Genomic DNA, 17,424 nt, shown 5'->3' with positions numbered 1-17,424 from the left:
CAGCAACGGCAAGCTTCGACGTAACAGACACAAACGTCGAAGCAATGGGGATAATACCGACGACACTACAGTCAACGCCGGATTCAACGGCTCCAAGTCCAGCCAGCGGAAGAAACCGTACAAGAGAAACAATCAGGGACCATCCAGCCTGGACCGCATACTCGGTCGCCCGTGCCAGATAGATGGCACCCCAGACAAACTAGCCAATCATACCAACAGAGATTGTTGGGTTTTTAAACAGGCCGGCAAATTAAACGCCGAGAACAGGGAAAAGGGATCACAAAGCGAGGACGACGACGTGGGGCCCCGACAACCGAACACAGGGGGACAAAAGAAGTTTCCCCCTCAAGTGAAAACAGTGAACATGATATATGTTACACACATCCCCAAAAGGGAGCGCAAACGCGCACTAAGGTACGTCTATGCGATAGAGCCAGTCGCCCCAAAACTCAATCCATGGTCGTCATTTCCGATCACCTTTGATCGTCGGGACCACCCGAGTAGTATCCGTCATGGCGGTTCAGCCACACTAGTCCTCGACCCAATCATCGATGGATTTCACCTGACGCGCATCCTTATGGACAGAGGTAGCAGCCTCAACCTGCTTTATCAGGATACAGTGCGAAAAATGGGCATCAATCCATCACAGATCAAGCCCACAAAGACTACCTTCAAAGGAGTCATACCAGGTGTCGAGGCCCGCTGTACGGGTGCAATCACGCTAGAAGTTGTCTTCGGGTCTCCGGACAATTTCCGAAGCGAGGAATTAATCTTCGACATCGTCCCCTTTCGCAGCGGCTATCACGCACTGCTCGGACGAACCGCGTTCGCTCTATTCAATGCAGTGCCACACTATGCTTATCTTAAGCTCAAGATGCCTGGTCCACGCGGCGTCATCATGGTCAACGGAAATACGGAATGCTCCCTCCGTACAGAAGAGCACACAACTACCTTAGCAGTAGAAGTACAGAGCGGCCTTCTCAAGCAGAACCCTAATTCGGCTGCCGAGCCCACGGACACCGTTAAGAGGGTCTGAACAACCCTCTGTAGGACAGCTCGGCTCGTCAGGAGCTCGACTAGCAATCCGGCCTCCGTCTCAGTCCCGATCAGGCGGTGGCATTCGCGCCGCGCGTACATAACTACGCACTCGAAATTCCATGGGCATCGACGGAGGCACAACTAGCTTGCGATCCAGAGTGCGGCTTAACCGGCACCGGATACACACATACTTTCACGTTTACTTTTTCCTTTCAGGTCTCAATCCCACAGACCTCATCCGATGGCCTGACCAAGGGTCATCTCGAAGGACAAACACACCAATACGGCAAGAATAAGAGCGGTCGGGATAGTTGACCCTTTGGATGGTATTATACAAGCTCGGCACGGGAGAGCCGCAGACATATGGGGGACTTCTCTAGGTGGTTTCGTTAAACGATCACTCTACCTGCTTTTTAGGACCCATGCGCAGCTCTCTCTTGGTGAAGGCATAGTAATTAGCCTTTCTACTTATTGCACTACTTGTATAAATGCGCTTTAACGCACCAATGAAATTATAATAGAAACAGTTTCCGGCCCAAATTTCCACGGCTCTAGCTTACCACTGGTTCTTCCTCTTTCTTTCTTTTTTGCCTTTTCCTTCTTGGTAATTTTATCATATAACACCCGCACACTCGGTGTGTTCCACCTTGCCAGGGGCTTCATAGCACCCCACAACATGGCAACCCAAGTCCGAACACTTTTACAGTATAGTTCGGCACCCCGAATTTAGCACCATATGCATTGGCTCCGAATCATGTCTTTGGTCAATAGTTGGGCTGCCCGGCTCCTGTGCTTGTTACCTTACATTTCTCTATATCGGCTAAGGTAGTAAAGGGAGAACTACTGCGATTGTGCCCTGGTTTATCCAAAGGAGCACCTCAGTAGAGAAAGCCGAAAACTGACTGTCATGATACGGCGAGAGCCGGTCAGCTGTTCGGAGGTTGCAAATCGTTGGAGATTTCTTCCGCATTACGCGAAGGATCGGTACTTCCCGACCAGACGCTCATAGCACTCTGGTTCGGATACTAGGGGCTGCGCCTATGTTTTATTGTAAAACTCCTATGGCTAAGTGAGGGCGTTTAAGACGCATAGTCTGATTGCCTGGTTCGTTGCGCTAACAACTCCTTCAAGGACCATATAATTGGATCAAGATTGTTTATATTCCATCCCGAACACCTCCGTACTACCTACGTGGGGGCAGAAGCCGACGACTGGCCAACCCTCAGATTCCATACAACACGGTCGCACAGGAGGAAAAAATTAAAACATAACAAGCATTATATTACAAACCGACTTTGTTTCATCATACAAGGCCACGAATGTATTCATTCGAAAATAATGTCCTGCTCACACTGCGTTGCCACAATGCGACACCCCTCTAGGACATCCGCAAAATAGCGCTCGGGTGTGCGGTGCTCCCTGCCCTCTGGCGGCCCCCTGGCCAGCTCGACGGCGTTCATCTTTGCCCACCACATCTTGCAACGGGTGAAGGCCATGCGCGCACCTTCAATACAGGCTGATCGCTTGATGACGTCCAGCCAAGGACAGGCGTTCACCAGCCGCTTCACAAGTCCGAAGTAGCTGTCGGGCATAGCTTCGGCTGGCCATAGCCGGATTATCAAATCCTTCATGGCTAGATCGGCCACCCTATGCAGCTCCACCAGCTATTTCAGCTGATCGGTGAAGGGCACGGGATGCTCTGGCGCAAGATACTCTGACCAGAACAATTTTTCCGTGGAGCTCCCTTCCTCGGCTCGAAAGAACTCCGCGGGGTCAGACACACTGCGCGGTAGATCTGCGTAGGCTCCTGGAGAACTCCGAGTCAGGGTTAGTAAGAGATACTTCTTCCTCATATACTTTCTTTGCATACTAAATGCCTTACCCGCCGCAATCTTCATGGCCTCCTGGATCTCTTGGAGGGTGCCCCGGTCCTCATTCCGGGCCGTCTCCGCGCTCTGGCGAGCCTGGGCGAGTTTGGTCTCTCGAACCGACGCGTCGCGCTCCAAGGTCTCGCACTTCCTCACCGCGTCATGGAGCTCTTGTTGAACCTCGTTGACACGGGCGTTGAGCTTCTTACGGGCGGCCTGCTCCTTGACAGCCTTCCCCTCGGCTTCGACCAGGGCCTCCTTCAGGGCCTCGACCTCGGTCGTTGCTCCTATACATATCATGACACTTCGGTCAATACATATAATCTTACTCTTTTCGAATATTTCACGGGTTATTACATACCTTGATTCTCCTGGAGCTGCCTATTCACGTGGCCGAGCTCCTCCTTGGCCTTCTCCAGTCTCCGTTTCAGTTCAGAGACTTCAACAGCATGTGAGGCCGCGGCCAGCAGCGACGCCTGCATATCCATTCCAGACAAATTTAGTTAGTTTCCTGCAATAAAGGATTGATCCTCTGTCCGGCTATTTCTTTTTGAAGCACCGGACAGTGTCTCAGGGGCTACTGTCTATATTGGGATTTTCTCTTTTTGCGTCGCTTACCTCAAAACCTGTCAGCAGGCTGCTGCAGGCTTCGGTTAGTCCGCTCTTGGCAGACTGAACCCTTTCAATCACCGTGCCCATAAGAACGCGGTGCTCATCCACAATGGAAGCGCCTCGCAGCACTTCCAGCAGATCACCTGGTGCCCCTGGTTGGACAGGGGTCATCGGTGGAATAGGCATACCGCCTCCTTTCAAAGGAGGTTGCGTGTTGGATTCCGGAGCCATATCGGTCTCCGGAATCAAGTCCGGATGAGGGTCGAACTGAATATGGCTCTCATCCCCAATCTCCAGGGGGATTGGCTCCCCCTGGTGTTCGGCAACGGGGGCTTCACCTTCCGGCACCTCCTGAGCCTCTCCCCGGCCTAGGAAGGTCCGTTGGGACAGCACCTCGTCGTCTCCTTTGGCCTTGGGAGAATAAGCGGCCGGCGGTGTCTCGCTAGCCATCTCCTTTGAGTCCAACGAACCTCTTGATGAGGATCGCTGGGAGCTGTCGTGGGCCGGACTGCAATAGCATAATTAACCATGTCAATACATTGAAGTGGAGAGGCTGGACATATGGGTATGCGGGAGTCATAGCACTTACGATGCATCTTGAGGCTTGGTGTGGGGGTGTCGCTCCGGACTGTTGTCAACATTCCACGCGGATTTGTCCTCGAAGGAGCCCTTCCCCTTCTTGGACGTCCCCGCCTCTAGGTTCATGGAGGCCGCCCTCTTCTTCCTTCCCTCATTAGGGGGAGGGTTGTTCTCCTCCTCCTCCTCCTCATCGTCGTCATCTTCGGCGGCGGAGGAGCGGGTCTTGTCTTCGGACGTCGCGTCTGAAGCGCTCTTGCGACGGGGGCCACTCCGGACCCCCTTGGCCTTCCCCTTGGCCTTCTTCGCCGGCGCTGTATAGGGCGCCGGCACCAGCATCTTTCACTAAACGCGAAATGACTGGTTCTTCAGGTAGCGGAGCCAGACACTGGATCCGCTTCGCCCTCATCCATTCCTGAAGAAGCAATGACAGTAAAAGTTCAGATATCCTCCTTGAAGCAAACTAGTAGAGGACATGTTGGAAACTCACCTCGCTGGCGGGGTGGTTAATGTCGTGCCCATGATCCGAATACGTGGCTGGCGGTATCTCGTTGCCCTTAAAGAGAAACTTCCAGGCATCTTTGTGAATGGTCTCGAAGAGCCTCTTCAGGGTATGGTGCTTCTTCGGATTGAACTTCCATAGCGGGAGGCTTCAGCTTTGGCACGGGTGTCGGTGTCAAAATCGGTGGATCTCGGGTAGGGGGTCCCGAACTGTGCGTCTAAGGTTGATGGTAACAGGAGACAGGGGACACGATGTTTACCCAGGTTCGGGCCCTCTCTATGGAGGTAATACCCTACTTCCTGCGTGATTGATCTTGATGGATATGAGTATTACAAGAGTTGATCTACCACGAGATCGTAATGGCTAAACCCTAGAAGTCTAGCATGTATGACTATGGTAATGATTCTCCCTTTTCGGACTAAGTCCTCCGGTTTATAAAGACACCGGGAGGATCTAGGGTTACCCAAGGTCGGTTACAAAGAAAGGAATCTACATATTTGGTCCCCAAGCTTGCCTTCCACGCCAAGGAGAGTCCTATCCGGACACGAGTGCAGTCTTCGGTCTTCGTATCTTCACAGCCCATCAGTCCGGCCCATGGCTAACAGGCCGGACGCTCGAGGACCCCTTAGTCTAGGACCCCTTAGTCTAGGACTCCCTCAGTAGCCCCTGAACTTGGCTTCAATGACAAGGTATCCGACGCATAGATCTGTCTTGGGCATTGTAAGGCGGGTTCCCTTCTTTCCGGATACTTCACAATGGTCTTCGAACGATCGAGTTCGGCTTGGCAGCATGAGCAGCATATATCTCCACAGAGGGCATAATAATTTATAAGTCCAATCCCCTGGCAACTTTTTACAACATGACATCATATTAGTCCGGTCATTATTTCGAACCGTTGTTTCGCCTGCGGCCCCACGTTCCGAAACGCGGTTGTCATCGACACATCTTATCAAAGCAGAGATTGTGTCCCCTTATTAAGGGATTCTTTTATTGACACAGACGTGGGTAACCCAACCGTCCTTAGGGTACAACTCCTTGGGAATAGGCAAAGTTTAAGGCCCGGGAGGAGGCGTTTGATATTCTCGGCCTTTATAAAGGGGCACAGACCCACCTTTCCTCTCCATGGTTGCTTCTTCCTCGACTCTTACTACCTCGAGTTCCAACACCCAGGTCTCACCCTCCGTAAGCCTAAGTCATGTCCGGATCCAGTCGTCAAGGCCGGTGGGTGGCTTCTTCTGTCACAAAGGAGGATATCGCGAAGCTTCGGGCGGCCAGATACCTGACCGCAGAAATCCTCCACCGGCTTCCCGTGGAGGGGCAGGTTATCCCTACCCCCAGATCCGGTGAGAGGGTCATGTTCGTTTCCCACTTCCTCCAAGGATTGGGGTTCGCCCTCAATCCCTTTGTCTGGGGGCTCATGTTCTATTACGGGTTAGATTTTCATGATCTCACCCCGAACTCTATTCTTCTCATCTCGGCGTTTATCGTCACGTGTGAAGCCTTCCTCCGAACTCCTCCACACTTCGGCTTGTGGCTCAAGACCTTCAATGTGAAACCGCAAATGATAGAGGGGGAGCAGGCGGAGTGCGGTGGTGCCTCAGTGAGCAAGCTTACTAGCGCTATCTGGCTAACAGGGTCTTTCAGGAATCTTCCGACTTATGGCAGCAGGAGTGGTCCTATATCACCGAGCCCCACGGTTCCAAGTGGGCAGCTGCGCCTGCGTTTCGATCCAGCCCCCCAATTCAGCTTGCATCGTGGATTAATAAGGGGTTGGACTGGGGATCCGTTGACGAGGTGCGGACTGTGCAAAGTCGCATCCGAAGCCTCATTGAGAAGGATATCAATATTGTCAATGTTATTCAGGTAATGCTAGTCCGCCGGACCCTGCCGTGCCAGCGACGGCCTCTCCGCCTGTGGGAGTTTAACCCAGAAGGGCCACGGACTCTTCAGCACTTCTTCGGCACTACGCATGAAGGAATGTGGAAACTATTCTTCGGGAGCCGAAGACAATGGCCAGACACCATCGAAGATACTGGCCTAGATTGTAACCATCCGGACACCCTGGTAAGTACTCGTCCGCCGACACCTCATAATCAGATAACCAGTGGTAAGACACTGAGCAAACCATCCTTTTCCAGGGCTGGATAAATAAAGCGGAACGGATTAGGTGTCCGACCCCTCTTCCCAAAGACTCAGCAGACCCCGTGTTAACAAGGATGCTAGCACCGGCATCGTACCAGGCGCCGGCAGGGGAGGGCAAGGTGGAGAGTGAGAATACCCGGGATGACCTTCGTTCCGGATGTAAGATAGATACTAAGTCCGGAGAAATCGACATTTCCTCGCCTGAAGACAAAGGCGAAAGAGAAGCCAGTATCCCTTCTCCATTCAGGAGGAAAAGGGCCGCCTCCGAAGGTTGGGAGGGGTGGTCTCCTAAGAGGGGCAAGATGCCACCATCGAGCGGCTCGGGATTGGAAGGCGACGCCGTTGAACAGCTCCATCATGAGGACAAGCCCTCAACCAAACCGTAAGTGAATCCGGGGTGCTTTGATAGCATCCCACTCCTTTCCTGTTACCGAAGAGATAGGTAACATGCCTGTGTATTTTTACAGTTCGTCACATAGTTTTTCTGGGCAATCCTCTTCTTCGGGAGATCTCCTCCCAAAGATGATGGAAAGCGAGACGCCTCCCCCGATCTCCTCGCCCAATAAGGCGGACGACTCCGAAGTGTCATCTCGGAGGGTTTGTCTTGATCAACAAGCTGTGCAGGGGATGAAAGAGGCAGTACCCGAAGGTGGAACTCCGATCGTCCGGGATTCGGGGGCCAATAATGAAGGCCCCGAACTGTCCGGTTTTTGGCCAACGATGATTCTGGAGACGGGTGAACGGTTTCCTTCAAAGGACGGTCGTGCTCCTAGGGCGGCTTTCGGAGACCCGGCGGCGCCCGATATATTGCGGGATATGCTGCGAAAAGCATCTGTCTCGAGGGAACAGCGTACCTTGATGGGTACGGTGGTTGAGAAGATTCTGTCCGCGAAGAGCGGATTGAATGAAGCCTTCATGAGCCTGCTAAAAGGCTTCGAGGTTTGTGATGTAATGTTTTCAACTATATCTTATTTGCAAAGATGCACCTGTGTATAGGTAGTAGCCCTTGAGACTCGGGTTGGCTTCCCATGGGAGGCGAACGGAGGATCGGGAAGAAATATTCAAGGACTAATCTGATTAACTTGAACACAGGCTGCTTCCCCCCTGGCTACTTCCCAGACTACGGATATTGCCGACCTGCAGCGGAAGCTTGATGTGGCAGGGGATGACATTGCGTTAATCAATATGCGTCTTGACGAGTCGCAAGGTATGTATTCGGGGCAGTCCCTTCACATACATTTTTGTGATATAAGCATGACGCTGAAAGTTATATACTGGAATATGCATGGCTGCAGATGGTGTTGCCGCCGTTGAAATTCTTCGGGCAGAGCTGGCCCGGGCCAAGGAGCAGGCCCGGTTTAGTAATGCGGCTGCCGAAAAGGCATCAGCTGAGTTAAAAGCCGAACAAGCTACTCGGCACCAAGACGAGGAGAAGATATCCATGATGGCGCTCGAACTAAAAAATGCTGCTAGCTGCTGTGAACTTCTTGAGAAGGAGAATGAATCCAAAACGGCTGAACTTGACAAGGCCTTACGAGAGGCGAGAGAAGCGCGGTCTGAATCCAGAGCAGCCCGTGAGGAGATCTGGCAAGCTGGGAAGATTGCGGCTGGTAAGCCCTTTTTGCTACAAACTAAGTTCGGCGATCCGAACTATGCTCAGCTTAAGCAAGTGTGGAGTTCTTCGGACGAGTTTTTAGACATGCCGAAGAGTTCTTCCGATGCGGCGCAGTTTTACCAAGCGCGAGAGGGGTATGCAACGGAAAAGCTTTTCTGGTCACAATTTGGCACGTCAAAGCGCCCTCTGTTGCTGAATGAACAGATGTCCCAATGGGCCGAGCTTCATAGGATATCCGGCGCTGCCATGAAGAACGTAATAATCCGATTGTGGCCAACTGAGCCTGTTCCGAATAGCTACTTCAGCTTGGTGCAGCGGCTTGTTGATTCGGCGCCACGTATCGACGCTGTGAAGCGGTCGAGTGCATTGAGGGTGCACGGATGGCCTTTGCCCGAGTCAAGACATGCTGGGGGAAGATGAAGGCCATCGATGTTGCGGCGAAGAGTCCACCCAAGGGCAAGGACCGTTACGCACCGGAGCATTATTTTGAAGACGTTTTAGAGGCTGCCCGCTTGATAGAGGGTCAATGCTCGAAAGACATAATATTCGAGTGAGGTGTATGGGAATTGTAAAAGACAATTTTATAGTTAATCTATTTTATGTTTTGCTCGAAAGCTTGTGTTCCTCCTGTGCGGCCGTTTTTATATAATCTGAAAGTTTTCCAATCGTTGGTTTCAGCCCCCTCGTAGGAAGTACGGGGGTGTTCGGAAAAGCATTTGATCACTCTTGACCCAACGTCTTGGCCCATGAAGGAGGTGATAATGTGGCGAACCAGGCAATCATACTATAGGGCGTTAACACTTTCACTTAGCCATAGGAGTTTTATAGGGGGGACTACGATATAGCCCCTGGTATGCGTACGGCTTATTCCAATATGGTGCGTTACATATATGACCTGAAGAAAAAGGGTCCTTCGTGTGATACGGAGGGAATCGTGATAGATTCCGATAAGTCATCGAGTGGTTGACCAGCTCTCGCAGCATCATGACAGTCGGTTTTCGGCTTTCTCTACTGAGGTGCTTGACCAGATGAACCGGAAGCACAATCGCAGTAGTTCTCCCTTTACTACCCTAGCCGATAGAGCGGAACGTAAGGTAGCAAGCACAGGAGCCGGGCAACCCAACCATTGACCCAAGACATGATTCGGAGCTGATGCATATAAGGCAAAACTCGCGACGCCGAAGTATGCTGTAAAACTGTTCGGACTTTGTTGGCAACTCATTTGTTCCCATACCGAGCCCCTGGCAGGTTATGCCAAGGTATATCTGTGAAACAACCATAGGAGCCATATTCATTTGCGAAAAGACACAAATGATTAATTCGGATAATGTTTACTGGGACCTGAGCGGTATGCCAATGATTACTTTATATATAAAAAGACCTCAACCCCATCTATTTGACATGGTCGGGGTCGAAGGCGGAGGAAAAAGGCATATTACAGGCTCGAAATAAAGGTGCGGTCTACAAAAAGTTTATTTTGGACCTCCTGTCGCACGTCTGCGCCGCCTGTCCTCGGCGAGGGGAATCCTTGACGGAAGTAGCCCCTTAGGTGAGTGTACAGATCCGAACTCCGATTGAGTCGGTTTAGATGTTTGTCGTTTGCGTCACCTATTTTTAAGAGATAATGGAGAAAGAAAAGGGAAAGTAGATAAAAAATGTTATGGTAATGCTTGCCGGCTTGTCCGTATTGTGCTTCCGTCAATGCCCATGGTATCTTAAGTGCGTAGTGATGTATGCGCGGTACAAATTTTGCGGGTATATGAGGTGGGCGGCGGAAGCCGAACTGCTATTTCCGCTCCGGGATTGATCGATCCTCGGGGGGAAATTGCTTCTGACCCCCGGAATTTGGTTGGTGAACCTCTCCGTCGTCCCTATCGCCTGGCGGCCTCCTCCCCTTGTGTTCGGCGTTGAGCTTGCCAGCATGCTTGAAGACCCAACAGCTTCTGTTGGTATGATTAGCTGGTTTATCGGGGTGGCCGTGAATCTGGCAGGGTCGGTCCAATATCCTGTCTAGGTTGGATGGTCCGTCTTGGTTTGCCTTCAATGGCTTTTTTCGTTGACCGGGTTTGGATTTGCTGAATCCGGCGTTGACCGCTATGTCGCGTGATCTTTCATTATCATTGCGACTGTTGTGTTTGCTTCATCGTGGCTTGCCATTGTCGTCTCAGATTTCGGAAGTGCCCGAGTCGCTGGCGCTGTTGCTTCTAAGAGCGAGCCAGTTGTCTTCTCCCGCGCAAAAGCGAGTCATTAGAGCGGTAAGGGCTGTCATGGATTTAGGTCCTTGTTGACCGAGGTGGCGTGCAAGCCATTCATCCCGGACGCTGTGTTTGAAGGCCGCAAGGGCTTCCGCGTTCGGACAGTCGATGATTTGGTTCTTTTTAACTAAGAACCTAGTCCAGAGCTTCCTGGCTGACTCTCCGGGCTGCTGGACAATGTGACTTAAGTCATCGGCGTCCGGTGGCCGGACATATGTTCCTTGGAAGTTGTCGCGGAAGGCTTCTTCCAAATCTTCCCAGCTGCCAATAGAATTTTCTGGCAAACTGTTTAACCAGTACCGAGCTGGTCCTTTGAGTTTTAGTGGTAGGTATTTGATGGCATGAAGGTCATCTCCGCGGGCCATGTGGATATGGAGGAGGAAGTCCTCGATCCATACCGCGGGATCCGTTGTTCCGTCGTATGATTTGATATTCATGGGTTTGAACCCGTCTGGGAATTCATGCTCCATTACTTCGTCTGTGAAGCAAAGAGGGTGTGCGGCGCCTCAATGTTGGGCCACACTGCGACGTACCTCCGATGGAGTCCCTTTGCGGTTTTTGGCCCGGGCGTGGCTAGGTTTGTCACATCCGAATAGGTAGCCGTTGCCGCGTGTCGAGGCATGTCCTCACGATCCGTAGATCGATCTTGCGTGTCCTGCTCTACTGTCCAAGTCCTGTCGAAGGTCGTATGTACAACCCCGAGCTGTTTTATTCTTGCCTTTATGACGAGGTGGGGCGGTCTGGTGTTCGGCTTGAGTTGCCGCTTTATCCGGACCAAGTTGTGGTCGACCTGCCGCATTGTGCGATGATGGTACGGGCTCCAGCGCCTCGTCATCGCACTGAGGTAGCAATCTACGCTTCGGGTAGCTTTTGGCTGGGCCACTAAGGCCGTATTCTTCGGCGGCTAGGACTTCGGTCCATCTACAATTAAGCAGATCTTGGTCCGCTTGAAGCTGCAGCTGCTTCTTTTTCAGGCTCCTTGCAGTGGCTATTAGCCGGCGTTTGAAGCGCTCCTGCTCGAGAGGTTCCTCCGGCATGATGAAATCCTCCTTGCCGAGGCTCTCCTCTTCCTCGGAGAGTGGAAGATAATTACTGTCCTCCGAGTCTCCGTGTATGGCCTGTTCATCAGGGCTAACTTGCCCATTTTCCCATTCCCCCTGTTCGGAGGTTACCTTGACGGGGTCTTCATTATTTTCGGCATCGTCCGGAGTATTATTTTTTCCGGTGCCCGTACTGCAGTCTTTGGAACGATGTGACTTAGAGCGGTGTTGAGGAGGCTGGCGCTTGGGCTGTCTCTCAGGAGGTTTATCCTCAGCTGAATCCTCTTTGTCATCGTTGTTAGTTTTTCAGGCGTGTCCACCATGTATACGTCATAGGAAGAAGTGGTCGTCCGTCGTCCAGTGAATGGCGTGTTTTGGCCTCGCTCCTTGTCGGCATCGTCGTCCGTATTGGCGATGTCTTCGGAGCCATAGTTAAGCATGTCGGTTAAATCCTCGACAGTGGCTATGAAGTGGGTGGCGGGTGGGAAGCAAAATTCTCGATCATCAGCCCCTAGTCCGAACCGGACAGAGTTCGGCTGTGAGTCCCCCGCCAAGGACAGGCTCTTTAATGAGTTTAGCACATCGCCCAAAGGCGAGTGCTGGAAGATGTCTGCGGCGCTGAATTCGAAGATCGATGAGCGGTCAAGTTCGGCGTCCACGGGCTCACATGGTTCGGAACTTATAACCAGAGACGAGTCCGGAATTCCGGCGACACAGATATTGTGTGAGGTTAATTCCATGTGCGGCTCCAACGCCGGGGAATCTGTGGCCTCCGTGGTGGGGTCGAGCCTCCGATCCTTGGATGTCGCAGTGTGCTCTGGATCTAAGGCCAGAGTGGTCACATGAGCTATCTCCTGGATGCGGTCTGACGACATATTTAGGTCATGTTCGTCAAGGTGACCAGGGGCGGTCGCCGCGGTCTCGGATCCGGCGAAGATCAAATCTCCCTGGATGTCCGCAACGTAATTCAAACTTCCAAATCTGACCTGATGGCCAGGGGCGTAGCTATCGATCTGCTCCAGGTGGCCAAACGAGTTGGCCCGCAGTGCGAAGCCGCCGAACACGAAGATCTGTCCGGGGAGGAAGGTTTCTCCTTGGACAGCGTCATTGTTGACGATTGAAGGGGCCATCGAACCTTTTGGGGACGGCACAGTGGAACTCTCAATGAAAGCACCAATGTCGGTGTCAAAACCAGCGGATCTCGGGTAGGGGGTCCCGAACTGTGCGTCTAAGATTGATGGTAATAGGAGACAGGGGACACGATGTTTACCCAGGTTCGGGCCCTCTCTATGGAGGTAATACCCTACTTCCTGCTTGATTGATCTTGATGGATATGAGTATTACAAGAGTTGATCTACCACGAGATCGTAATGGCTAAACCCTAGAAGTCTAGCCTGTATGGCTATGGTAATGAGTCTCCCTTTCCGGACTAAGTCCTCCGGTTTATAAAGACACCGGGAGGATCTAGGGTTACCCAAGGTCGGTTACAAAGAAAGGAATCTACATATTCGGTCGCCAAGCTTGCCTTCCACGCCAAGGAGAGTCCTATCCGGACACGAGTGCAGTCTTCGGTCTTCGTATCTTCACAGCCCATCAGTCCGGCCCATGGCTAACAGGCCGGACGCCCGAGGACCCCTTAGTCCAGGACTCCCTCAACGGGAGAATCCGGCGAACTAGCATCACCTGGATTATATCGACAAGTTTGACGTCCTTGTCCACCATGCTTTGAACGTGCGTCTGCAGCGCTATCAGCTCGTCTGGAGAACACCAGTTCGGGCTCTTCTCGACCCAGGAGGTGAGCCGCATTTGGGGCACCGGGGTTGAATTCGGCAGTTGTGGCCCAGTTGGTGCCGCGGGGTTCTGTAATGTGGAACCACTATTTCTGCCATTCCTTGACAGTATCCACAAAAGTGCCTTTCGGCCAGGAGACATTGGACAGCTTACTCACCATGGCTCCTCCGCACTCCGCGTGCTGGCCATCCACCACCTTCGGCTTCATGTTGAAGACCTTGAGCCACAGCCTGAAGTGGGGCTGGATGCGGAGGAAGGCCTCACACACGACGATGAACGCTGAGATGTTGAGGAAAGAGTTTGGGGATAGATCATGGAAATCTATCCCATAATAGTACATCAGCCCACGGACAAAAGGGTGGAGTGGAAACCCTAGCCCGCGAAGGAAATGAGGGATGAATACCACCCTCTCGTTGGGCTTCGGCATGGGGACGATTTGCCCCTGGACTGGAAGACGGTGGGCGATTTCCTTCGCCAAGTACCCGGCCGCCCGAAGCTCAGTAATGTCCTTCTCCCTGACAGAGGAGACCATCCACTTGCCTTGACCTCCGGATCTGGACATGGTTGAGTGCTAGCTTGAGTGGGTAGAATATGGGGACTTGGGCGCTGGAGCTCAAGATTGGAAGGGCGGAGGAAGAGAGAAGGCGTGGGAGAAGAAGGGGGATCCTAATCCCCATATAAAGGCAGTGAATATTGAACGCCTCCCCATTCACCTCGAAACTCGCCTATTCCCAAGGGCTGTGTAAACAGCACAGTTGGGTTACCACGCCCGTATTGATGAGAATCCCGCAATAAGGGGACATGATCTCTGCTTTGACAAGACGTGCCAATGGCAACCGCGTCTCGAAACATGGAGCGGCAGACGAAAAGCGGTTCGAAATTATGACCGGACAGATATGAGGTCGTGTTACAAAAAGTTGTCAGCGGATTGGACTCATGTAAAATTATATTCTCTCCGCGGTTGTGTGTGGTGTGTGTGTTACAGGTCCGGACACGTCGATACGTCCGAAGACAATTTTGGAGTTTGGAAGGAGGAACCCGCCTTGCAATGCTGAAGACAGACCTACGCGCCGGATACCTTGTCATTGAAGCCAGGTTCAGGGGCTACTGATGGGCTGTGAAGATACGAAGACCGAAGACTGCACCCGTGTCCGGATAAGACTCTCCTTGGCGTGGAAGGAAAGCTTGGCGACCGAATATGTAGATTCCTTTCTTTGTAACCAACCTTGTGTAACCCTAGATCTCCCCGGTGTCTATATAAACCGGAGGACTTAGTCCGGAAAGGAGAGACTCATTACCATAGTCATACGAGCTAGACCTCTAGGGTTTAGCCATTACGATCTTGTGGTAGATCTACTCTTGTAATACTCATATTGATCAAGATCAATCAAGCAGGAAGTAGGGTATTACCTCCATAGAGAGGGCCCGAACCTGGGTAAACATCGTGTCCCCCGTCTCCTGTTACCATCGATCTTAGACGCACAGTTCGGGACCCCCTACCCGAGATCCGCCGGTTTTGACACCGACAGTAACCCCTGAGTATTTGATACCGGTTCAGTTGCTAAGATTAGTAACTCAAAATAGGAGTTGCAGAATGAACAAAGACTATTTATGGGCGAAGTGACGATATGTGTTGGAAGTGATTCCAAGGTTGATGCGATCACCATCGCACACTCCCTCTACCTTTGGGATTAGTGTTGAACCTAAATAAATGTTATTTGATGTTTGCGTTGAGCATGAATATGATTAGATCATGTTTATTGCAATACAGTTATTTATTTAAGTCAGAGAATAATTGTTATTATGTTTACATGAAATAAAACCTTCAATGGTCATACACCCAATGTGAATGGTTTATTGAATCTCGATCGTAGTGATACACATATTCATAATATTGATGCCCAAAGATGAAAGTTGATAATGATAGTGCAACATATTTGTGGCACTGTCGTTTAGGTCATATTGGTGTAAAGCACATGAAGAAACTCCATGCTAATGGGCTTTTGGAATCACTTGATTATGAATCACTTGATGCTTGCGAACCATGCCTCATGGACAAGATGACTAAGACTCCGTTCTCCGGGACAATGGAGCGAGCAACTGACTTATTGGAAATAATACATACTGATGTATGCGGTCCAATGAGTGTTGAAGCTCACGGCGGGTATCGTTATTTTCTGACCTTCACAGATGATTTAAGCAGATATGGGTATATCTACTTAATGAAACATAAGTCTGAAACATTTCAAAATTCAAAGAATTTCAGAGTGAAGTGGAAAATCATCGTAACAAGAAAATAAAGTTTCTACGATCTGATCGTGGAGGTGAATATTTGAGTTATGAGTTTGGTCTTCATTTGAAACAGTGTGGAATAGTTTCGCAACTCATGCCACCTGGATCACTAGAGGGGTGTGTGATGTTTGTGAGAATAGTGAGAAGAAGATGCTTGCATTTCTGTTGTGGTTGAACATTGCATGCAATGTGCTCGTTTATGGGAGAAAATAAGAATTGTTTATAAATTCATTTGCTAGCCCTGAAATGCATGGGCAATCCACCAGTAGTGTGAACATGTGAGATGTTCAAAGGACTAGAATTGTGATTGTACGTGGAGATTGAGACCTTTGTTGGGCTAAGGAAGATTGCAACCAGATGTGCAGATGAAATTGCAACCGTGTATAGGCTCAATCCCGGGCTACCTAGAGGTGGGTTTACATGCCTCACGCTGGGTCCAGGCCAAATTGCGCCCCAGCCCTTGCCTAAGTCTTGACCATGATAAAACTCAAAGAAGAGTAAACCTATAGCACGTAGTATTACCTGAAATTCACTTTGGCACATGGGAGCATATGCTCCTGCCATCGGAAAAACATTCCAAAGTGTCAAAAATTTCGAACAAAAATTTAACGCGTACATTTCGATATTCTATGTGTGCACGCCAAGTTTTGTGGAAAACTAGCATTTTCTATGGCTTGTGTAAAAAAGACAAAGAAACGTCTCGTGAAAAGCCTTTTTAACCACTGAATTTTGTCTTTTTCACACGCGACACAAAAATTGTCGGTTTTTTGCGAAACGACTTTGTGAGTACGCAGAATGTCGAGATGTATGGACAAAACATTTTATCGGAATTTTTGACATTTCAAAATACATTTAGAGCATATTTTAAAAACCAGGAGCACATGCTCCTGGGTGCCAAAACGCCCCTCTTGTGTGTCGCAGCGAATAATGCACACACCCGAATTCCCTATATGACGCACGTTGCATCAAATTGCTGGTGTACCCATTTGACGCTACACATGCTTCCGGTTTAGGTGCGTTCTTTAAGATTTTGTCCGGTTTTCTAATTGGGGTTTTTCCTGTTTGTTTCATTATTATTTTTGTTTTGTTCTAGTTTATTTATTTTTTGCTCCCCTTTTCCCTTTTTGTTTTCAAAACATTCCACAATTATTTTTGTGATTTCATAAAAAATGTTTATAAATTGAAATTTGTTCTCGTTTAAATTTTGTTCTGAGCTTAAAAAATGTTCTCGCTTTCAAAAATTGTTCATAGATCCAAAAAGTGTTCACGTTTCCAAATTTGTTTGGAGTTTACTAGCACATATACCCGTGCCTTGCAACAGGAGATAAATTAGTGTGTCCATTGAAACTTTCATCACGACAACATCCATTTCAACGTGAGGTAAATTAGTGTGTCCATTGAAACGTTCATCACGACAGCATCCAAACAATGCCATCCGGCGACGATGGGGGCGCAAGCCAAGGTCTTAAACACATTAGCAAAAATTGCTCAATTAGGGCATTTGCTTTTCCTCATTAAAATCGGATTAGTAATTTCACAAAATCAGTTTAATATTTCAGACTACTGGACTTTGAAAGGATTAATTATTATGTGTTTCGTTTTCTTTTTGTTTTGCGCATCTTTCATTGGTATGCCTAATTTCCCATTAAACTCATTAAGGTGCGGTAGAATGGTGGCCAATCAGCTATGCCAC

Source organism: Triticum aestivum, chromosome 2D, assembly GCF_018294505.1.
Source record: "Triticum aestivum cultivar Chinese Spring chromosome 2D, IWGSC CS RefSeq v2.1, whole genome shotgun sequence".
Taxonomy (NCBI): Eukaryota; Viridiplantae; Streptophyta; class Magnoliopsida; order Poales; family Poaceae; genus Triticum; species Triticum aestivum.
This window is presented reverse-complemented; position numbering follows the sequence as displayed.